The sequence below is a fragment of the Pristiophorus japonicus genome, chromosome X (assembly GCF_044704955.1).
Source record: "Pristiophorus japonicus isolate sPriJap1 chromosome X, sPriJap1.hap1, whole genome shotgun sequence".
Taxonomy (NCBI): Eukaryota; Metazoa; Chordata; class Chondrichthyes; family Pristiophoridae; genus Pristiophorus; species Pristiophorus japonicus.
Genome location: NC_092010.1, coordinates 3,609,356 through 3,634,013, shown reverse-complemented (window position 1 = coordinate 3,634,013; position 24,658 = coordinate 3,609,356). Strand labels below are relative to the sequence as shown.

Below are 24,658 nucleotides of genomic sequence, written 5' to 3'. Positions count from 1 at the left end.
CCCGAATCAAGGCGTTTACAGCCCTGGCCTGCGCCTCCAATTGAGAGATAATCTCCTTTAAGTGAACTGTCATTGCCACCTCTTCGTGGAGCGCGGATCCCACTACGGTATTCTCGTCCCCCAGGACTTTGCGCAGTTGATTCTTTAACCCATTTATCTGGAGGGCCAGCTGCATGTTATCCAAACTGTTTATGGCAGACGCCCCGGTGTTAAACCCCGTAAGAATGTCATTTAAAGTGCCACGCCTCTGCCTGCCCGGTTCGGCCCTATCCCACTGTTTATACAAGTCTGTCACTTTGACATCCCCGAAGTCCAGTTCGTAGAACTTCCGGAACACCTCCCGCAGCAGAGCCTGGTATAACAGCTCGGTTTCCCGGGGACACCACGTAGGTAGGCGGACTTCTGTCAGATTTAGCACCACTGATGCCACCGCGTAGTGTACCCCCTGATAAAGTAGTTTCTCGGTAGGGACCAACACTAAACCATTCCCCGGCCCCCTGGTTGTTGTCGGGCACTCGTGTGGGACGGTGGGCTTGGCCGTGGGTGGGGGCTTCCTTTCCCGAACTACAAGTTCAGTGGCATTTACTGGTACCCGGGGATTAGGGATCACACACGCCTCCCCGCTGCGATCCCATACCACCCCATCCCCGACATCCTGCCACCACCTATAAAAAGCAATGGAGACCCCCTCTGAACACACGCGAGTGGATCCCCACATACACAAATAAATTCCTTGGTCGTACGCCCACCATTTCTCCCAGCACACCGTGACCCCGCCAGATGACCCACTGATGGTTCGGTAGGTATCATTATCCAGACGTTCCCAGTCCGAGTGTCGGTCTCTCATTTTCCTCTTGAGCTTTCTGAGCCACCACCACCGTCCCAGAGGTATGTCCCCTCGGCAAGTTAGGCATACCTTCCTGCCTTCTGTCACTCTCACTCTGGAAGTGGCCACAGTGATCTCCGGGCAGGGGATGGAGGCCTCTCCGTAGGTAAAGTCCTTATGGTTGGAGTACTTGGTGGAGTTCGATCCCAACCACCCAGGCCATTTCTCCTCATGGGAGTAGGTGACCCGGCCATCCGCCACCGGAGTCCCTTCTCCTGTGGTCACTGTCGGCGCTCTGCCCCCGGTGCATCCGAAAACTAGGGAGTCCTCGGTGTCCCCTCGGTGCCCGGTGCAGATCCTTAGCGATACCAGCATCACTAACGGCCAGTAGGGAGGTGTTGACATCTGAAAGGCAAGAAGAACATGGCCTTGCCTTGAGAGACCTCTCCAGGCTCGGCCCACTTAACATGTTCCAAACACAAAAATGCTGTACCCAACCGTCACTGCCTTACCTAAACACATATACTCACAACACAAAGTAACAAAACAGGAAGTGAAAATATATACACCGCCACCCGTCCCCGGGTGGCCAGGCTATATCCTGTCACTGTACAGGCGTCGTCGACCACTTGGCTGACCGTACCCTGGGGACCAGGATGTCCTCCGCTGAGGGGCTCGTATGGTCCCCCTAAATGAGTCTTGTGCTGCCCTCCAAGGCCGTCCCGAGCCCCGGATGATCGGTGGGAGACCCTCGCTAGTGCAACAGAGCACCCTCCCTGTTGTCTTTCGCCGTATTAGTCTGGGGCGGGGGGCTAAGTAAACAGGGGACCACGGCGCCCTGGGCTGTGGCACTCTGTTACTCCTCCTTACTGTCGGTGCAGAGTCCCACGTTATGGGCTGCAATGCCATCTCCTCCACCTCTTGGGCTAGCCCCAGCTGATCCACCATGGGAGGTTCAGCTTCCCCTTGAACCTTGCTAATGGTAGAGCCTTTCTCCCTACTTCTCTTCGTGGGCTGGGATCCTCTACCCAGTGGTGGGATAGCCTTACAGGAGCAGTGAACCAGCCCCGGCTGTAGAGCTTCGGGGCCCGCTGCCTCCTCCAGAGCCTCCAAATCCACCGGGGCCTGTTCTTCCCCCAGTGCCTGATTCCCTTCCCTTGCTCGTCCCCTCTGTTTTTTACCTCTTTTGGGGTCAAACAATTTACACTGATTAATGTGATACCACTTCACCCGGCGAGGTAATTGAACCGCATAGACCATAGGGCTAGCCTTGTCGACTATGCTGTATGGTCCCATATATAATGCTTCAAAAACCCCGACCCGAGCATAGTTCCTCACCATTACCTGGTCCCCTATCTCCCATTCGTGGTGTTTGCTGGGTTCTAGCAGCAATCGGTTACTCTGATGCTGTCTGCCCATGTTACTAGCAGCCTGCCAGTGAATCTGTTTCAGGTGTTCAAACAGGTTCCTGACAAACCGGTCCCGGTTCACCTCTCGGAGCTGCCCTTCAGTGAGAACCGGCGCCAACACATGCACTGGGGTTCTCATGATCCGGCCCGTCATCAGCTCATGGGGTGAGTACCCTGTGCTCTTTGACTGACTGGCCCGGATTCCCATGAGGACCAACGGTAAGACCTCCACCCACTTGTTCGGTGAGTCTCCCGTCTCCTTGCGCAGCCTTTCCTTTAGGGTCCGGTTCAGGCGTTCTACGGGGCCTGAGGACTGAGGGTTGTAGGCGACATGCCATTTGGCTCTTATCCCCAGCACCTTTAGGGTGGCCTGCATCACCTGGCCGGTGAAGTGGCTTCCTCGGTCGGACCCCACGATTTGAGGTAGACCCCACCGAGAGAACACCTCCCTCACCAGGATTTTTGCAGTCCCCACCGCGGTAGCTGTTCGGCAAGGAAAGGCTTCCACCCACTTGGAAAACACATCCACCAGGACAAGGCAGTATTTATAACCTCCCTGGGCGGCCGGTAGGGGTCCGATGTAGTCGATCTGGATCGACTGCCATGGTCCCTCTACCCGCCTGACGTGTCCCATAGATGCCTTCCTTTTCTGAGGGTCTGGATTGTTTGCAGCGCAAACCAGACAGCCCGCACAGAAGTTGCGGACATCTTCCCGGAGGTCTGGCCACCACCCTGCCTTTTCTACCCGTTGCCAGGTAGATTCTGGCCCAGGGTGTCCCGCACCTGGACCCTCATGGGCCAGCTGAAGGAATTCCCTCCGGTGTTGTGGCGGCACTACCCATTTGTCCCCTTTAAACAACATGCCTTCCCGCACAGCAATATCTACAGCACTGTATGGGCCCTCCGCCTTTTCCCCCTTTTTGATAGCAGCCAAGGCAGCCTTCAGGACCGGATCCTGCATCTGGACTACTTTAAGGTCCAGGGCCACAGCCGCCCCTGCGCTCCCTTGTGTCCCTGGCTTGCTTCTTGCTGCTGCTATCCTGCCTGCCTCGTATGGGTCCCATGGGCGACCTGTGCGAGCACCTTCCCTTGCCAGCAGGTCTGCCTGCTGGTTACCTTCCCCCCGTGGCTCAGTTTTGGAGTGGGCCTTTACCTTATGGATATATACATCCCCGGTTTCTCCCACTGCAGCCACGATCTTTTCTAGCAGGGGTTTGGTCACAAGGGGCTTCCCATCCGCAGAGGTGTACCCCCGGCGTGACCAAATCGCCAGATACTCTGTACATGAATTGCAAGTGAACATGCTGTCCGAGCAAATCGTGTATGGGGTAGGGAATTCCTCGGGGTGTGTGACCACATACATCACCGCCGAGAGTTCCGCCTGCTGGGCGCTCAGGGTGCATGGGAGTTTAAGAGCCAAGGCAATCCCTGCCTTGGGATCCCAAACTCCGCAGCCCGTGAGTCTTGTACCCGCGGACACTGAACTGGAGCCATCAACATAGATCTCGCGGCCTGTGGGGTGTATCCCTGCCCGAAATCCAAAGTTAATGTCCCATACTCCCTCCACAGAGCATCTATGCGGCTGCCCTGGATAGATTAAATTTGCTGCGAGCCTGGGCTCGCAGAGGCCCTTGACCTTTAAAGTCATTTGGGAGAGGAGGAGGGTCCAGCGAGTGATTCTAGCACTGCTCACTGTCCCGTCCTTAATCCTCCCGTCCAACAGCATCTGTGTCGGGGTATGATGGGTGAGGAGTGTAATGGGGGATATTCCGGTAAAGATCTGAGCTCTCTTTACTGCCCAGTGGGTGGCAAGCAAGTGCCTCTCACAATTGGAGTATCCCTTTTCTACCTCCGTGAGGACCCTGGAGGAGTACACCACTGGTCTCAGCTGACCGTTTCGCTCCTGGAGCAACACTGCACTTAAGCTGTCGCCACTGGCTGCCACCTCCAGGAAGAATTCCTCACCCCCATCAATTGCCCCTAGGGCTGGTGCTACCTGCAGGTCTCTCTTAAGACGGACAAATGCTGCCTCACAGCCCTCGTCCCATTCCCACTCGACCCCCTTATGTAGGAGTCTGAGCAGAGGGGCGGCAGTGGCTGCATAGTCCTCGATGAAGTCCCTACAGTAGCCAGTGATTCCCAGGAAAGACCTTACCCCCGACACATCCCTAGGGACAGGGAGTTCCTGCACTGCCTTTCTTCTAGCCTCATCAATGGCCCTTTCTCCTGCCCTTATCGTCAGGCCCAGGAATTTTACCTCTCCTAGACCTATCTGGGCTTTCTTGGGGTTAACTTTAAAACCCCCTTCCTTCAGTAATACCAGCAGTTCGGCCAGCAGTGGACCGTGTTCCTCACTGCTGTCTGTGAACAACAACAGGTCGTCCACATACTGGACCAGCTGGTGTGGCTGGCTGAAGCCTTTTAAGCAGTTCGCCATGCATTGGTGAAAGATGCTGGGACTATTATGAAAGCCCTGTGGGAGGCAGCTCCATGTATACTGCTGTTCCCGGAAGGTGAAGGCAAACTTGTACTGGTCTTCCCTCCGTACAGGGATAGACCAGAACCCGTTGGATATGTCCAACACTGTGAACGTGGTTGCGGATGCAGGGATTTCCCCTATCAGATCCGCAACCGCCGCTACTGTGGGGGCACAAGCTGGGATGTTTTTATTGAGCACCCTATAATCCACCGTAGCCCTCCAAGAATTATCTGGTTTCCTAACCGGCCAAAGCGGGGAGTTGACATGGGTGGCTATGGGTCTCAAAACACCCTGCTCGACAAGCGAGCTTAAAGCTGTCTCCAAGTCTGCTTCTGCCTCTCGGGGAAAGCCATACTGCTTTTGCGGGCGCAACATGGGATCCCCATCTATTCGAACCTCCACTCCTGTGACTCTCCCACAGTCGTGTTTATGGGTGGCAAATGCTGCAAGATTTGCTTGCACATAGTCCCGGTACTCGGCCGGGGTGTTACTGACCAGAACCTCCAGGTCGTAACCCCCTTTTGGCTTCATTGTACACAGAGTCCCTTTTCCCTGTTTCTTATCAATAACCATGACTTCTCCCTCTGCTCCCGTGCCCACTGTGCCCCATAGACAGTGATTCCTCAAGTCTACTAGGATCTGGCGAGCGATGATAAAATCAGCCCCCAAGATCCCTTTTTCCACCTGCTCCCAGTTCATCAGGACGCACTTCCATTGTGTTTGGAGTGCTCCTAAACGAACTGCAAGCGGGACTGAGAAAAACCCAGCCTTCTCATTACCTGTGAACCCAACTAGTTGATACGGCACCCCGTTTGATAGAGGTGAGGTTGCGGGGTCCTCCGAATGGACTATCGTGCTGGAAGCACCAGTGTCCAAAAGGTAGGTACCCAATACACCTTCAACCTCCATCTTGACCCAGGGTCGTCCCCAGGGGTCATATTCTAGTGGGCACAGGTATGCAGGCTGGGTCTGGGCTAGTCACGGTCTCTGTACTGGCAGGGTTGCTGGTGCTTCCCTGCCTGTTGCCGTGGCTACCTTCCCAGTCCCCTCCAGCGCTGTCCTCACTGCAGCTACTATCTGGTCAAGGGATAGTGAGGAGCTCACTCCACTTCCCCCACTCTGGGCGGCTCCTGAAGGACTTCTCCCCCCATATCTCTTTACTGGACTCCTGCAATCCCTTTTAAAATGCCCAGCTTTCCCGCACCCGTAGCACACACCCTCCTTATCAATCGAGCGGCCACCCTCCTGGTGCCATTCCCTTTTGGGAATCGAGTTGGGCTTTACTTCATTTACCCGACCTTTGGAGGTTTTCTCCTCCTCCCCTCCTCCATTCCGTTGGACCAGTGCCAGTTGCCTGACCACTGCTTCCTCGGTGAGGTTGGGGTCCCGGGAATCGAACCACAGTTCTGCCCTGGCCTTGAGCCGGGGCAAGCAGTTTGCCACCAGCATCCTCAGCCAGCGGCCAGTCTGTACCGCGGAAAGATTTGCCCGGTCGAGGAGCTCCCCACAGGCTGCGTGGTATACCACCCACAGCCTGTCCGCAAATGCCTGCGGGGTTTCCCCTGCGAGCTGCCTTGTCCTTTCGACCCGTTCGAAAGGACTGCCGTCATCGAAGCCCATTGCCTCAAGGACGGCCCTCTGGACCTCAGTAAGTGTACGCTGTCCCCTCCGGCATTCTGCCGGTAGGGCCTGGTACAATTTGCTGTCCAGAGAGAAGAGCAGCAGCTTGGCTGTCTCTTCCTCGTCGCACCCATTAATTTCCCCTGCCTGCATCACCTCCATGAAGTGGATAGACGGGTCCCCGCTGCGAGTGAGTTTGGCCAAATGGGCCACCATGGCCCTGAGTGATTGAACTCCATGGGGAATAATAAAGTCGCTCTCCAGCGCTCCCCGACCTTGGCCACCTCCCTGTGGAGGACCGTACTTGCGCTGCCTGACCGGGCACATCCGCCCTGGTTCAGGATCTTTCTGCGCTGGTCCCTCTACCTCCGGCTGTCCCACCAAACCCAGTGCAGCAGACAGTGCCTGGTCTCCTGATCCAGCCCTTAACTGACCCTCGGCTGGAGCCTCGCATCCCTGCTGCTGAGCGGGACACATTGGTCCTGCCCCCAGCCCTGGGAATGCTACTACCTGCGTGCCCCGCCCCTCCTGGTACCCCACCAGACAAACCACCGGTGCCTCAGGAGGCGGTCGGGCGTCTCTTGCCTTTGGATTCTCCTCTACTCCCCAATACTCTCCTTTGTCCCCTGTGGACCCTCCAGGTCCTATCAGGGCGACCATCCCCTTTGCCTGGGATAAAGCGTGGGTGAGAGTTTTAATCCTCTCCTGGCAGGGACCGTGATCTGCGAACTCACTGCTACTGGCCACTTTATACGCTGCCTGTACGTCTTTTAATTTATTCTCCAGTTCCCAAATTTTCTGGGTGTGCCGAGAATTCTGTTCCCGGAGGGACCCCTCACTACCCTTGGCCTCAGTGACCTGACACTGAAGATAGTCCCGGCTATTTCGGAAGGTCTCCTCCAACTGCCGGTTCCTTTGCTGCTCCCCAGCTAATTCGGCCAGCAGGTTGTCCCCAACCACAGCCCGGATAGCAGAGAGCTCCTCTGATTTCTGAAGACTCTGTTCCAAGTCCTTCACCCGCTGGTCGAGCTTTCGGACTTGGCGGGTGAGGCAGATAAGCCAGATGGCCTTTTCCACCTTATGGTTGTGGTCCTTCCCTGCTGTCCACTGAGCAGCAGCATCCACTGGGCGCTCTGCCCGAGTGAGGGCTTGTACCCAAGGTTTGGTGAGGTTCACCTTGCCAAAAATGTATGAGGAAATTCTCTCCTCCATTTTAGTTTCCTCTCTTATCACCTCATCTGTTATATTAACATCTCCTGTTTGCTTATGTCCCATCTGGGTCGCCATGTTCTGTAAGGGGTTTTCACAGGGTTGTTATTGTGCCTTGGGTGTCTCTCTCTGGGCTTCTGCCCTCACAGCTTATGCCTGGCCTGTGAGGTACCCTGAGTGCTGCAAGAGCACCCCTGGAGAGACTGTGTCCACAGCTTATGAAGGGGGTTTTGAGACTCGTGCGTCCCCACAGCTTATGCCTAGCCTGTGAGGCACCTGTGAGTGTCAAACACTCCTAACCCCTTCTTCCCTAGCCTGTGACACACAGTTGAGCGTTTTCGAGGCGCTCCTAGCTTCCCTTACACGGTTCTGACATAAGACTCACGATCAGGAGATGTAATACAATAGAACTGAGACAAGGTGATTCCAAGAGGAACTTTAGGCTTCCAATTTATTTGGCAAGGTGTAACTCAACAAACAGCAATACACCAACAAAACAATCCCCCTAAATCCCACTAAACGGACACAACGAAAATCTTTACACCAGTTTAGCAGTACAATGCCCAACCTCCCACCTTTCCTGGCCTAACTGAGTTGGGAGTTCTGGGGACCAGAGGTTATACTCACTACTGTGCCTTCTGCAGTCTGGTGGTTTGTTTCTTCTATCTTCAGTGTCTTCGGACACTGGTTTTCCTTCCGTGTCGAGAGGCCTGTGGTTGTGGTTGTTGAATCACCAGGGCAGGGAAAATCATCACTCCTCTCTTCTTCACTACGTCAGAAACCCCTTTTTTTATAGCCAGATTATCCAGTCCGCCTCTCCTGCTGAAGTCGATTCTTCTCATTGGTGGACTTTTGATTTTGAAAAATGCAACAGTTTGAGGTTTTTAGGTTTTTTTTTCCCACTGATCTTAACCTACTCAAGGTTTGAGTGGGTGTTGATTGCATTGGCCTCCTGTAGCCATTGTGCTAGTCTGGCCTGAGCCAGATATTTCTATGCCTGATGTTGGAATATGTATGTGGCATTGTTTCAATGCTAATGTTTTCAAGGGGCAAGTTTCGAGGGTATACAGTTCCCAGACAATTTGATTAGTTCCAATGTCCAAACTGGCCCTTTTGATATTGACTCCACCCCTTTTCTTGCAGACCTTTAAAAAAATCCCAAATTCGATTAAAGTTCATAGTTTCTTCCATGTGCACTTTAGGATTTCAAACTTTCTGGTAGATAGTTCCAAATTAAATTCCCTTTCCTATGAGTCCAAACACGGGGGGGGTCTCCATTTGTGTCCCAAAGTTTTCCTTCCATCGGTTTCAATTCACAGCACAGACTGATCCCACAGCCCTTTTCCTTCTGGGTAAAATGAGAGGGTTTTCGTCCTCCCCTACAGTCTGTGAACAACAACAGGTCGTCCACATACTGGACCAGCTGGTGTGGTTGGCTGAAGCCTTTTAAGCAGTTCGCCATGCATTGGTGAAAGATGCTGGGACTATTATGAAAGCCCTGTGGGAGGCAGCTCCATGTATACTGCTGTTCCCGGAAGGTGAAGGCAAACTTGTACTGGTCTTCCCTCCGTACAGGGATAGACCAGAACCCGTTGGATATGTCCAACACTGTGAACGTGGTTGCGGATGCAGGGATTTCCCCTATCAGATCCACAACCGCCGCTACTGTGGGAGCACAAGCTGGGATGTTTTTATTGAGCACCCTATAATCCACCGTAGCCCTCCAAGAATTGTCCAGTTTCCTAACCGGGGAGTTGACATGGGGTGGCTACGGGTCTCAAAACACCCTGCTCGACAAGCGAGCTTAAAGCTGTCTCCAAGTCTGCTTCTGCCTCTCGGGGAAAGCCATACTGCTTTTGCGGGCGAGACATGGGATCCCCATCTATTCTAACCTCCACTCCTGTGACTCTCCCACAATCGTGTTTATGGGTGGCAAATGCTGCAAGATTTGCTTGCACATAGGCCCGGTACTCGGCCGGGGTGTTACCGACCAGAACCTCCAGGTCGTAACCCACTTTTGGCTTCATTGTACACAGAGTCCCTTTTCCCTGTTTCTTATCAATGACCATGACTTCTCCCTCTGCTCCCGTGCCCACTGTGCCCCATAGGCAGTGATTTCTCAAGTCTACTAGGATCTGGCAAGCGATGATGAAATCTGCCCCCAAGATCCCTTTTCCCACCTGCTCCCAGTTCATCAGGACGCACTTCCATTGTGTTTGGAGTGCTCCTTAACGAACTGCGAGCGGGACTGAGAAAAACCCAGCCTTCTCATTTCCTGTGAACCCAACTAGTTTGATAGAGGTGAGGTTGCGGGGTCCTCTGAATGGACTATCGTGCTGGAAGCACCAGTGTCCAAAAGGTAAGTACCCAATACACCCTCAACCTCCATCTTGACCCAGGGTCGTCCCCAGGGGTCGTATTCTAGTGGGCACAGGTATGCAGGCTGGGTCTGGGCTAGTCACGGCCTCAGTACTGGCAGGGTTGCTGGTGCTTCCCTGCTTGTTGCCGTGGCTACCTTCCCAGTCCCCTCCAGCGCTGTCCTCACTGCAGCTACTATCTCATCAAGGGATGGTGAGGAGCTCCCTCCACTTCCCCCACTCTGGGCGGCTCCTAAAGAACTTCTCCCCCCATATCTCTTTACTGGGCTCCTGCAATCCCTTTTAAAATGCCCAGCTTTCCCGCACCCGTAGCACACTCCCTCCTTATCAATCGAGCGGCCACCCTCCTGGTGCCATTCCCTTTTGGTAATCGAGTTGGGTTTTACTTCATTTACCCGACCTTTGGAGGTTTTCTCCTCCTCCTCTCCTCCATTCCGTTGGACCAGTGCCAGTTGCCTGACCACTGCTTCCTCGGTGAGGTTGGGGTCCCGGGAATCGAACCACAGTTCTGCCCTGGTCTTGAGCCGGGGCAAGCAGTTTGCCACCAGCATCCTCAGCCAGCGGCCAGTCTGTACCGCGGAAAGATTCGCCCAGTCGAGGAGCTCCCCACAGGCTGCGTGGTATACCACCCACAGCCTGTCCGCAAACGCCTGCGGGGTTTCCCCTGCAAGCTGCCTTGTCCTTTCGACCCGTTCGAAAGGACTGCCGTCACCGAAGCCCATAGCCTCAAGGATGGCCCTCTGGACCTCAGTAAATGTACGCTCTCCCCTCCGGCATTCTGCCGGTAGAATGCCGGTAGGGCCTGGTACAATTTGCTGTCCAGAGAGAAGAGCAGCAGCTTGGCTGTCTCTTCCTCGTCGCACCCATTAATTTCCCCTGCCTGCATCACCTCCATGAAGTGGATAGATGAGTCCCCACTGCGAGTGAGTTTGGCCAAATGGGCCACCATGGCCCTGAGTGATTGAACTCCATGGGGAATAATAAAGTCGCTCTCCAGCGCTCCCCGACCTTGGCCACCTGCCTGTGGAGGACCGTACTTGCGCTGCCTGACCGGGCACATCCGCCTTTGTTCAGGATCTTTCTGCACTGGTCCCTCTACCTCCAGCTGTCCCATCATACCCGGTGCAGCAGACAGTGCCTGGTCGCCTGATCCAGCCTTTAACTGACCCTCGGCTGGAGCCTCACATCTCTGCTGCCGAGCGGGACACATTGGTCCTGCCCCCAGCCCTGGGTATGCTACTACCTGCATGCCCCGCTCCTCTTGGTATCCCACCAGACAAACCACCGGTGCCTCAGGATGTGGTCGGGCGTCTCTTGCCTTTGGATTCTCCTCTACCCCCCAATACTCTCCTTTGTCCCCTGTGGACCTTCCGGGTCCTATCAGGGCGACCATCCCCTTTGCCTGGGATAGAGCGTGGGTGAGAGTTTTAATCCTCTCCTGGCAGGGACCGTGATCTGCAAACTCACTGCTACTGGCCACTTTATAGGCTGCATGTACATCTTTTAATTTATTCTCTTGTTCCCAAATTTTCTGGGTGTACCGAGAGTTCTGTTCCTGGAGGGACCCCTCACTACCCTTGGCCTCAGTGACCTGACACTGAAGATAGTCCCGGCTATTTCGGAAGGTCTCCTCCAACTGCCGGTTCCTTTGCTGCTCCCCAGCTAATTCGGCCAGCAGGTTGTCCCCAACCGCAGCCCGGATAGCAGAGAGCTCCTCTGATTTCTGAAGACTCTGTTCCAAGTCCTTCACTCGCTGGTCGAGCTTTCGGACTTGACGGGTGAGGCAGATAAGCCAGATGGCCTTTTCCACCCTGTGGTTGTGGTCCTTCCCTGCTGTCCACTGAGCAGCAGCATCCACTGGGCGCTCTGCCCGTGTGAGGGCTTGCACCCAAGGTTTAGCGAGATTCACTTTGTCAAAAATGTATGAGGAAATTCTCTCCTCCATTTTAGTTTCCTCTCTTATCACCTCATCTGTTATATTAACATCTCCTGTTTGCTTATGTCCTGCCGCGGTCACCATGTTCTGTAAGGGGTTTTCAGGGAGTGTTGTTGTACCTTGGGTGTCTCTCTCTGGGCTTCTGCCCTCACTGCTTATGCCTGGCCTATGAGGTACCCTGAGTGCTGCAAGAGCACCCCTGGAGAGACTGTGTCCACAGCTTATGAAGGGGGTTTCGAGACTCGTGCGTCCCCACAGCTTATGCCTAGCCTGTGAGGCACCTGTGAGTGTCAAACACTCCTAACCCCTTCTTCCCTAGCCTGTGACACACAGTTGAGCGTTTTCGAGGCGCTCCTAGCTTCCCTTACACTGTTCTGACATAAGACTCACGATCAGGAGATGTAATACAATAGAACTGAGACAAGGTGATTCCTAGAGGAACTTAGGCTTCCAATTTATTTGACAAGGTGTATCTCAACAAACAGCAATACACCAACAAAACAATCCCCCTAAATCCCACTAAACGGAAACAACAAAAATCTTTACACAAGTTTAGCAGTACAATGCCCAACCTCCCACCTTTCCTGGCCTAACTGAGTTGGGAGTTCCGGGGACCAGAGGTTATACTCACTACTGTGCCTTCTGCAAGTCTGGTGGTTTGTTTCTTCTATCTTCGGTGTCTTCGGACACTGGTTTTCCTTCAGTGTCGAGAGGCTTGCTGGTTGTTGGATCACGAGGGCAGGAAACCACCCACACTACGTCAGAAACCCCTTTTTATAGCCAGATTATCCAGTCCGCCTCTCCTGCTGAAATCGATTCTTCCCATTGGTGGGCTTTGTGATTTTGAAAAATGCAGCAGTTTTAGATTATTGCGAGTATTTTCCACTGATGTTAACCTACTCAAGGTTTGAATGGGTGTTGATTGCGTTGGCCTCCTGTAGCCATTATGTAGGCCCTTGGGTTGTTTTGGGTTCCCTGGTTTCTAAAGGTCTGCATAATTTTCCTTCAATTCAGTTTTTCTAACCTACTCAAAGTTTGAGTAGGTGTTAATTGGGTTGGTCTCCTGTAGCCATTATGTCGGTCCTTGGTTTGTTTTGGGTTCCCTAGTTTTCTGAAGATCTGCATAATTTCCTTCCATAGTGTAAACATGGGGAAGACAATCGTCCGATAATGGCTGTGACTCAGTCCCACAGTTTTCGAGCAAGTGCTCTCCCATTGGCTTGAAAGCCCCATGCTTCGGGCTGACTCTGTCTCACCATTGGCCCTCCGGTGTCCTCCCCCGTCCAATCACTGCTCTGCCAAGGTCAAACTGTATCGGTTTCAATTCACAGCACAGACTGATCCCACAGCCCTTTTCCTTCTGGGTAAAATGAGGGGGTTTCCGTCCTCCCCTACAGAGTATAGGGGCAGGGAGGTGTTGTTACAGTTCTACAGGGCCTTGGTGATGCCACACCTGGAGTACTGTGTACAGTTTTGGTCTCCTAATTTGAGGAAGGACATTCTTGCTATTGAGGGAGTGCAGCGAAGGTTCACCAGACTGATTCCCGGGATGGCGGGACTGACCTATCAAGAAAGACTGGATCAACTGGGCTTGTATTCACTGGAGTTCAGAAGAATGAGAGGGGACCTCATAGAAACGTTTAAAATTCTGATGGGTTCAGACAGGTTAGATGCAGGAAGAATGTTCCCAATGTTGGGGAAGTCCAGAACCAAGGGTCACAGTCTAAGGATAAGGGGTAAGCCATTTAGGACCGAGATGAGGACAAACTTCTTCACCCAGAGAGTGGTGAACCTGTGGAATTCTCTACCACAGAAAGTTGTTGAGGCCAATTCACTAAATATATTCAAAAAGGAGTTAGATGAAGTCCTTACTACGAGGGGGATCAAGGGGTATGGCGAAAAAGCAGGAATGGGGTACTGAAGTTGCATGTTCAGCCATGAACTCATTGAATGGCGGTGCAGGCTCGAAGGGCCAAATGGCCTACTCCTGCACCTATTTTCTATGTTTCTATGATTGAAGGATAAATATTGGGCATGACAGCAGGGATAACTTCCTGCTCTTCTTCGAAATAGTGCCATGGATCTTCTATGTCCAATTAAGATGGCAGAGAGATTTATGTGCTCAAGTTCCTGGAGTGGGACTTGAATCCACAAACTTCTGACTGAAATATTAAATATTTGTTTGTTATGTTCCAGATTTGTTAACTGTGCCAGAAAGGAGGAGGAACAGAACCTTGTAGCCTTTCAACACTGCGCCAAAATTTATTACCGGACCTGCAAGCCTGTTCCTCCTCGGTGCGAGCTGCTGGTCTGGTACGGTGATGAATATGCCAAGGAACTCGGTATCAAAAGGACCACAATGTGCATGGCAAAACAAGAACCAAAATGTAAGGATTCTGACCAAAATACAAACTGTAGTCAAAGTATCATTTTTTTTTGTTACAATCTCAAAGGTGATTAATAAAGTGCCTCATGGTAGACTTGTTAGCAAAATTGAAGCATGGATCCAAAAATGGCTAAGAGACAGAAAGCAGAGAGTAGTGCTGAATGCTTGTTTATCAGACTGGAAGTATGCAGTGTTATCCCCCAGGGGTCAGTATTAGGACCCCTGCTCTTTTTGATGTATATTAACGATCTGGGCTTGGGTATTGAGCGCATAATTTCAAAGTTTGCAGATGGCACAAAGTTTGGAAATGTAGTAAACAGTGAAGAGGCTCGTAGAAGTGTTCAGGAAGATGTAGATAAACAGGTGAAATGGGAAGGCACAGGGCAAATGTTGCGGCGGAAAATTCGGTGAAGTCTTGTGGCGGCGGTAGCTTGCAAGCACAGTGGGGTCAAGAGCTGTTTTTTTGAGGAGAGGGGTGATGGTGGCAGATTTGAAGGAGAGGGGAACAGTACCTGAGGAGAGAGAACCGTTAACGATGTCAGCTAACATGGAAGCCAGAAAAGGAAGTCGGGTGGTCAGCAGTTTAGTGGGCATCGGGTCAAGGGAGCAGGAAGTGGGTCTCATGGATGAGATGAGCATGGAGGGGTCAGGAGGGTAGATCAGAGAGAAACTGGAGAGAGATGAGAGTTCAGGGCTGGGGTTGGGAGGAACCTCAGAGGAGTTACGGCCCGGTGGGCCAGGGGTAGGAAGGGAACTGGCAGATGCAGCTGATCGGATGGCCTAAATCATTGCGACAAAGAAGTCCATGAGCTCCTCAAACTTGTTGTTAGAGGTGAGTGTGGTAGAGACAGGGGAGAGGGGTTTAAGAAGACGTTTAATAGTAAAGAGTAATAGAAAAGTTAAAGATCCTATGGCACAATTTGTGGCCTAACTAAAACCGCCTTTTTCCACTTCCATAACATTGCCCGTCTGCGCCCCTGCCTCAGCTCATCTGCTGCTAAAACCCTCATCCATACCATTGTTACCTCTAGACTTGTCTACTCCAGTGCACTCCTCGCTGGACTCCCACATTCTACCCTACGTAAACTTGAGCTCATTCCAAAACTCGGCAGCAATGCCTCAATTTCAAAATCCTCATCCTTGTTTACAAATGGTCGTGTTTTTTTGTACTGTGAAAATGGCCACGCTTGGCTCTGATTGGTCCGCTTGGGGAATAAGCCACACCCTGAAGTTTCTCTGGAATGTGTAACTGGAACCGCCCAGCCCAAGTTCTCACTGACTTTGCAAATTGTAACTCGATCCACTTTGACTTCCAGAAGCCACAGAGGATAGATCTCCCCAGAAGCCACCAAGTGCCAGCTGAAGTCCCTTACCCCAGCGCAAGTGCTGCCTCCCCTCCCCCGCCTTGGATGGGGTATTGTGTGTGGATTGTTAACAGGTTTATTCGGTATGAAGTGAATAGTGACAGTGTCGTAACTTTTGGATTGGAGGCACTTCTCTCCCCTCTGATCCTCCCGTGTCTCTTTCTTCACCCCCATGAAGTCCTTACTACTAGGGGGATCAAGGGGTATGGCGAGAAAGCAGGAATGGGGTACTGAATTTGCATGTTCAGCCATGAACTCATTGAATGGCGGTGCAGGCTAGAAGGGACGAATGGCCTACTCCTGCACCTATTTTCTATGTTTCTATCCCTTCGATCTCTACCACTCCCTCCCCCTCCCTCTCTTGCTCTCCCCTCCCCTTCTCCGGGCTCACTCTCTCTCTCCCCCAGGCTCTCACTCTCCCCTCGCAGGCGCACTCTATCTCTCCCTTCACCGCTCTCCTCCAAGCTCTCTCTCTCACCCCAAAGCGCTCTCTATCTCTTCCCCAGGCGCGCTCTCTCTCTCTCCCCCTACTCTCTTTTTCTCTCTCTCTCTCTCTCGCTCTCTCTCTCACTCTCCCCCAGGCTCTCTCTATCTCTCCCTCCTCCCGTACCCACCAGGGCTCTTTCTCTCCCCAAAGTCATCTCTCTCTTTTCCCCCAGGCACTCTCTCTCGCCTCTAGGCTCTCGCTCTATCCATCCCACCCCCCCTCCGCCACCCAGGCTCTTTCTCTCTCTCTCTCTCTCTCTCCACCCGCCCCCCCAACCCCAGGCTCTCTCTCATGCCAGCACCCCCCCTCTAGGCTCTTTCTCTCTATTTCCCCACTCCCCCAGGCTCTCTCTCTCCCCCGCGCCCCCAGTCTCTCTCTCTCTCTTCCCCCCCCCCTCACTCTCTCTCCCACCCCCGCACCCAACCCAGGCTCGCTCTCACTCTCTCTCTCCACCCCTCACCCGCAGTCTCGCTCTCTCTCTCTCCAACCACTGCCTCTGCCCTGGTGCGCTCTCTCTCTCTCACCCCCCACCCCCAGGCGCTCTCTCTCTCTCCCCCACCCCCGGGCTCGCTCTCTCTCTCTCCCCTCCCCCAGCTCTGCCCAGTCTCTCTCTCTCTTTCTTCACTGCCCCCCAGGCTCTCTCTCTCTCTCTCTCTCTCTCCACCCCCCCGCCCCCAGGTTCTCTCTCTCTCTCTCTCTCTCTCTCCTCCCCGCCGCACCCCCCCCCCCCCCCCAGGCTCTCTCTCCTGCCACCTCACCAGGCTCTCTCTCTCCCCGGTTGCTCAGAGCTCCTCGGAGCCCCACGGAGCATCAGAGCCCGGTCGGTGGTTGCTCGGGGAATGTGGTCGGACTGATTGCAGGGTCCTGCTTCCAGTTTGGTTCGGCACGTCCGGTCCTGGAACTTCCGGTTTGGGCGGGAGGCATCAGAGGCAGAGTCTTGACAGGACGCATGTGCAGAAGGACAGAAAAAGTACAGTACAAATAGTCAATTCCTTAACAAATCCCTCCATGGGCACACCACTCCCTATCTCTGTAATCTCCTTCAGCCTCACAACCCCCAAGATACCTGCGCTCCTCAAACTCTGCCCAATTGAGCATCCCTGGTTATAACTGCGCAACCATTGGTGCCCGTGCCTGGGCCCCAAGCTCTGCAATTCCCCCCTATACCTCGCTGCCTCTCTTTCCTTCTTTAAGACGCTCCTTAAAACCTACTTCTTTCACTAAGTCTGACGTAATTAATTCTTATGTGGGGGCGTGGTGACAAATTTGTTTGTTTTATCTGAACACACTGTTATGCTAAAGCCGCTATATAAATACAAGTTGTTGTTGTTGTGCCCACCTGACAGAGCAGACAGGGCCTTGGCTTAACGTCTCATCCAATACATAGCACCTCCGACAGTGCAGCACTCCCACAACCTTCTGACTCAGAGGCGAGTGTGCTACCCACTGAGCCACAGTTAACACTGAGGAGAGACTGAGTCGATTGGGACTGTACTCTCAGGAGTTTAGAAGAATGAGAGGCGATCTCATTGAAACATAGAAGATTCTGAGGGGGATTGACAGGGTAGATGCTGAGAGGCAGTTTCTCCTGGTTGGAGAGTCTAGAACTAGGGGGCACAGTCTCAGGATAAGCGGGTGACCATTTAAGACTGAGATGACTAGGGATGTCTTCACTCAGAGGGTTGTGATTCTTTAGAATTCTCTACCCCAAAGGACTGTGGATGCTGAGTCATTGAGTATATTCAAGGCTGAGATAGATAGATATTTTAATCCATGGGTTTCAAGGGATGTGGAGATCGGGCAGGAAAGTGGAGTTCAGATCGAAGATCAGTCATGATCTTATTCATGGAGCAGGCTGGAGGAGCCGAATGGCCGACTCCTGCTCCTAATTCTTATGTTCTTATGTTATGTGTAGAGACGAAAGAAGCGGAGGTATTTCTCCTTATAGCAGAGAAGGTTAAGGGGAGCATTATTAGAGATGTTCAAAAAATGTGTGGGGTTTTGATAAGACTAGATGGAGAGAAATTGCTTCCACTGGCAGGAGTATCGATAACCAGAGGACACAGGGAATAGACAAAAAAGTTCATGGGAGATGAGGAAAAATATTTTTGAGTTGTTAGGATCTGTAACGGACTGCCTGACAGGGTGGTGGAAGCAGCTTCAATAGTAACTTTCAGAAGGAAATTGGATATATACTTGAAAAGGAAACAACTGCAGGGCTATGGGGAAAAGTAGGGAAGTGGGATTGATTGGATAGCTCTGCAAAGAGCTAGCACAGACATGATGGCCCAAATGGCCTCCTACTGTGCTGTGATTCTATTATCATTGACTGACTGTGACTTTTATATTGTAATAGGTGATAGAGAGCAATGAAAGATTCAGGTGCAACTAAGTTTGTACAGGCTTTACCGGTTCCCAGTATCCCTACCTGGACAGTCGGTGAGGCGGTATCATTGTCCTTAGTAATCTTGGACTGGGAAGGGGTGAATTCAGCAAGTGATCCCTCTGCTGATCCCTCGACAGTGACTCTTTGGTGTGAATTATCCTCAGACGCTAGCACTGTTGTCTCTGAGACAAAGGATGTTCCCACAGAATAGGCACTGAGGTCAGGAACTGCTCCCTTAAATATCATCCTATTACTTTTCAGCTTAAGAAAGAATTGCATCATATCGTGCTTTAGATTTGCTCGGGATGTCCCAAAGTTCCTTAGAGACAATGACTTACTTTTAGAAGTGCGATCACTGTTGTTATGTCGGCAAATTCAGCAGCACAGTTTGCACACAGCAAGATCCCACAAACAGCAATGAGATAAATGGTCTGGTGATGGGATTGTTCTTGTCCAACTTAACAGGCAGACAAGAAAGAAAGACTTGCATTTATATAGTGCCTTTCACGACCAGCGGACATCTCAAAGCACATTTCAGCCAATGAATTACTTTTGGAGTGTAGTCACTGTTGTAATGTGGGAAACGTGGCAGCCAACTTGCGCACAGCAAGCTCCCAGAAACAGCAATGTGATAATGACCAGATAATCTGTTTACGTTATGTTGATTGAGGGATAAATATTGGCCAGGACACAAGGACAAAGTTTTGCACGGTTTAAAAGATGACAGCTCTGACAGTGCAGCACTCCCTCAGTACAGCAAATGCTGCAAATGTCTGAAACTTCTGCCCCTATTGTTTCAGCCGGCAGCTGTTTATGATTCTGCCATCCCCATTTGCAACATTTAATCGCTCCTGATCACAGACCGTCCCTTTTGTTCTTTCCTCCCCTCCCCACTTTCCCTGCCTCTGCACCTGCTTCAAACCTGTTACATCTCTGACATTTCCAGTTCTGACGAAGGGTCTCAGACCTGAAACGTTAACTGTTTCTCTCACCACAGATGCTGCCTGGCCTGATGAGTGTTTGTAGCATTTTCTGTTTTTGTCCCCTCTCATTCTCCCTTCCACACCTTGGTCCTCTCATTCCCCCATTCTCTAACCTTGCTTGACTTGAGACTGCCCAATGCCAGGGAAAATCAACTACTTATGATATAGTTAGTATCCATTTTAGCGGTTTTATAAATATAAATATTTTTTGAATATTGATGTTATTAGAAAACTTACTTGGAGACGCTCAAGCTGAATAATTGAGCATTTATAAAGATACAATGAGCATCATTGCACTGTTGGGGTCACTGGCAACTCCCAGTCAGCTCCCCTGCTCCTCAACACTTGCTGTTTAATTTTCTTTCCCCTGTTTTAACAAAGCTGATTTTCACATTGGTTTATAACAATACTTAAAAGGGTATTGATGTACACCTTGTTCCTTGGAGGATTTCACAGACTGAATACATGAACCGTGAAACATTAGACAGTAATCTTTAAATGGACACGCCCTATTGATGATCCCCCACCACTTCTTCCACAGGAGGAGGCAGTAAATTCACAAAATTAACATCTCGAGAGCCCTGCTTTTAATACTCAAATAATCATCATTTGTACTTCCAAAAGACACTTTGAGATGTTTTGATACACTGACAATTTCTCTTTCTTCCTTCTCCAGCAGGGCAACAAGTGCACCGAGATGAGTGCCATCCTTGCCCTCATTGCAATGTAGCTTTTTCTTCTGCACATTTTCTCCAGAAACACATCAGAAGACATCCTGAATCCAGTGGGCAGAATTCAGCAGGACAATCTTCTCCACCGAGCACAAAATATCTTTTGCAACGGGAAAGTGGGCAGCGATCATTGACACAACCTGTCCAAAGCAGAGAATACAAAAAATCAGGAGATCTTCACCTACACCAGCAGATCCACACAGGAGAGAGGCCGCATAAATGTACAGAATGTGGAAAGTGTTTCACACGGGCAGGGCACCTCCATACACACCAGCGGATCCACACAGGAGAGCGGCCGTTTAAATGTACAGAATGTGGAAAGAGTTTCACATGGGCAGGAAGCCTCCATAGACACCAGCGGATCCACACAGGAGAGCGGCCGTTTAAATGTACAGAATGTGGAAAGAGTTTCACACTGTCAGAGACCCTCCACAGACACCAGCGGATCCACACAGGAGAGCGGCCGTTTAAATGTACGGAATGTGGAAAGAGTTTCACACTGTCAGGGACCCTCCATACACACCAGCGGATCCACACAGGAGAGCGGCCGTTTAAATGTACAGAATGTGGAAAGAGTTTCACACTGTCAGAGACCCTCCACAGACACCAGCAGATCCACACAGGAGAGAGGCCGTATAAATGTACGGAATGTGGAAAGAGTTTCACACGGGCAGGAACCCTCCATACACACCAGCGGATCCACACAGGAGAGAGGCCGTTTAAATGTACGGAATGTGGAAAGAGTTTCACACGGGCAGGGCACCTCCATAGACACCAGCGGATCCACACAGGAGAGAGGCCGTTTAAATGTACGGAATGTGGAAAGAGTTTCACACGGGCAGGGCACCTCCATAGACACCAGCGGATCCACACAGGAGAGAGGCGGTTTAAATGTACGGAATGTGGAAAGAGTTTCACACTGTCAGGGACCCTCCACAGACACCAGCGGATCCACACAGGAGAGAGGCCGTATAAATGTACGGAATGTGGAAAGAGTTTCACACTGTCAGAGACCCTCCATACACACCAGCGGATCCACACAGGAGAGAGGCCGTTTAAATGTACGGAATGTGGAAAGAGTTTCACACTGTCAGAGACCCTCCATACACACCAGCGGATCCACACAGGAGAGAGGCCGTATAAATGTACGGAATGTGGAAAGAGTTTCACACGGGCAGGGACCCTCCACAGACACCAGCGGATCCACACAGGAGAGAGGCCGTATAAATGTCGAGAACGGTAACCAATTTATAATTTTACTGAGTTTGAATTTTTCTTTCTATTTGAATGGCCTTCAATAATCACTTGTTACCTCAAACATTACTCATATTTATACTTCTTACCTTTCACTATTTATGATAATATTTGTGTGGATGAAGATTGAATATAAGGGTACATTCCATGATTCCTCACTGACAGTGAGGGTTGGCGATTTGGGGCTGTGTTGTTGTAGTCTAATGTTTGACCCTCTCGCTCTAAAATTGTATCTTCCACTGGGATTTCAAAATGTTCCCTCTGCTATAAACTGCAGCATCTGCAGAATGTGTTTAATCTCCGAGAGTCTTTGTCCCACCGAGCTGTCACAGCCCCTTTATTCTGATGGTGACAGATCGCTGGGATCGACGCTGTCTTTCTGCAGTCTGGTTAGATCTGTGTTGGTAAAGTTACCCATCACAATATATACTGTGGGCGAAATTTATCCCCGTCGGAAACAGGTCGCACCTCCCGTTTTTGTTGTGTTTTCCAATGGATGCGTTGGCCCTTCTTGTGAATTTCAGCTCTTTGTTGTTTTTTTCGAGCGGGGCAGAAGTCGGTCATAATGGGGTTGGAAGTGGGGGCGCGGCCGGCCGAACCCACGGGTACAATTGTCGGACCGATCTAGCAGTCGGCCGGGAAAACAAATAACGTGGCGGCCATTTCAAACACAGTGCACTGACAGAAAAAGCTGTCGAGGGCACCGACCGGGGGCTGGAAGACTTTCTCACCTGAATTTTGCTTCCGGGGCGGGACATTGGCGTTGCGCACTTTGATAACGCACTTAGGAGGCTTTGGCAGCAGTGGGGCGGAAGTGGGGGGAGTGGGGCGAATATGGTCACCGCCGGAAAAATCCCAAGGAGAATTTTGCGAGCGGCGGCCAATCGACCAAAAATCGGCGGTCATTCGACACCAACACATGGCCACCACTTTCCAGCGGACAGAGGCCTTATCGGGAGGCTGAATTTCAGCCCCACTCTGGAAACTATTTTTCAGTCGCTATATTTATTAACAGTGAGAATTCGTGATGATATGTTCAGTAAAATGCTGTTATTGTAGTTTTCAAAGTTTATGAAAGTGACGAGAAAAGATTAAGCAGAAGCTGAATTTGAAAATTGAAACGTTGGATGTGTTGAAACGTGTAATTTATTTAACACAGGCTCGACAGGCTGAAATGTGCTTTGGTTTGTATTATTCTGTATTGTATTTAAAATGTTTCCATGCAAACTGATTGATGTGTGTCTACAGTGACCCAGTAAAGTCTGTGTTGTACAGTGTTATTCAAACATTATTAAACAAGCAAATTGTGATCAGATTCATTGTCATTGAGCAGTTTATTTAACGCTAATATACTTTAGCCTCTAGCCGGCTATAGATAGTGGTCGAGGACACAAAATTGTGCTTTGTAAGTCTGAGGCGGTGTTAAAGCGATGAGACGGTTGTGTAATACAACGGCAGGAAAGGATTTACCGTCTGAATAAACTCCGAAAGATCAATGCAACTTAAGGGCCTCCGATATCATGTTAACCGAAAGTGAAACGTGAGCGATTTAGGTCGAGCATTTGATCAGTGCCTTCAGTTCACTAAATACAACCAAACACAGTCAGCAATGGGCATCAGTGGCCAAGCCCGGGATCCCGGAACACCCCTCCCCAAATACAGACAGTGCTGAGTGAACGCAGGCTGCAAACATAAGAGCCCAGAAGTGTCGGATGTCACCGGCACAAAAGCGACGCTCTGACCCGAGCTCGGAAATACCCGAACATGACGCTGAGTTTTGGTGCCAAAGAAACGCTGAACAAAACTCAAAGTAAGAGCGAATGTTTCACTCGGTTACAACTGGTGTCACCTCACTCCGAGTAACACTGTGGGCCGGGAGTTTGAGCAAATGACGATCGTCTGATGGATTATATATAAATATATATTATAGAGTATGATGAATAATCATTAATTACTGCACTATTTCCGACAACAAAACTCCGGTCATTTTCATCAATTGCCTCAAAGTAATCGAGCAATAAAAGTAGTGAGAGAAAGGGCACGATGTAAATGACTGGATACACACAACAACTTGCATTTATATAGCGCCTTTAACGCAGTAAAACGTCCCGTGGGGCAAAATGATAGAAGAGCTTCCCTCCCCCTTCAGACCAGCGGAGATGACTTGTGTCCTGTTGGACGCTGGAGTTCAGAGTCGAACGTTTTCCTCGTCCTGATAATTAAAAATAACATGATCGGGATGTTTTGGGACTGAGCAGCTGAACCTTCCCCATCTCAAGTTGTAAACAATCCATTGATGCAGCGTTTTCTCTCTGGTTTCCATTTCAAATCTCCCAGCACCTTCCCTCCGATTTGTTCTTCTCAGACATGGTCTTGTCCTCTTCAGTACCTTCCCTGTCACTCTTAGTTTGCCCTCCCTTCCTGAGCTTGGCCACCTTATTCACTCCACTTTGCCCCAATGTTTGTGCCCTTGTGGAGCCCTGAGTCTGTTCAATGGTTGTGCCCCAGGTCTGTTATTTGTGAAATAAAAACAGAACTAGCTTATGTAATAATACTTGCCTGATACAATAAAGAAATAGATACTCAATAAAACAAATTGAAGAGTTAAAAGCTAAGATAAACAGGCTGGAAGAGATAACGGGACTAGACGGATAATGCAGTGCGCAGCCATAGCACCATCACCTATGGCAATAGAGCCAATGTACCCCACGGTGGGTAGGTGTAGTCCACAAACCCAACCTAACGGTAAAGCAGACAACGATGTTCGGAGGAATAGCTTTGGCCTTGGTCATAATAGGAGTTTGGGTAATATTTAAGTGGGTAAAGACACGGGCGCACGCCCCACAGATTCAACTCGAAATGGTTTGATTATAACCTTGTGCTTCTGATTTTGCAGGGTGACAGGGACACTCGTAGAGCAAAAAACTTAACCCCTGGTGACGACCAGGCCGTCTGTTTAAAATTACAGATAATACTTACCGGAATGGGAATACGAACGGCGCTACTTGTAATATGGATAGCCCTGCGACATGCACGTACCCTGGGCAACACCGACGGACAGCAGAGCACGCTGGAAATAAACAACTACATGAACTATGGAGTCTTGTTTAATTTAATGGATGGAATGTGCATCCCAGCAGCCAAGGACTGGAGCAAGGACAGGACTTATTTTAATGCATGGTTACAAGTGAAGCCTAATAAGAATCCTAA

General features: G+C 50.9%; 1 pseudogene; it reads left to right on the top strand.

The window, feature by feature from the left end:
- LOC139240779 (zinc finger protein 420-like) overlaps window positions 1-24,658 on the top strand; it is a 134,989-nt pseudogene that overhangs the window by 35,956 nt on the left and 74,375 nt on the right.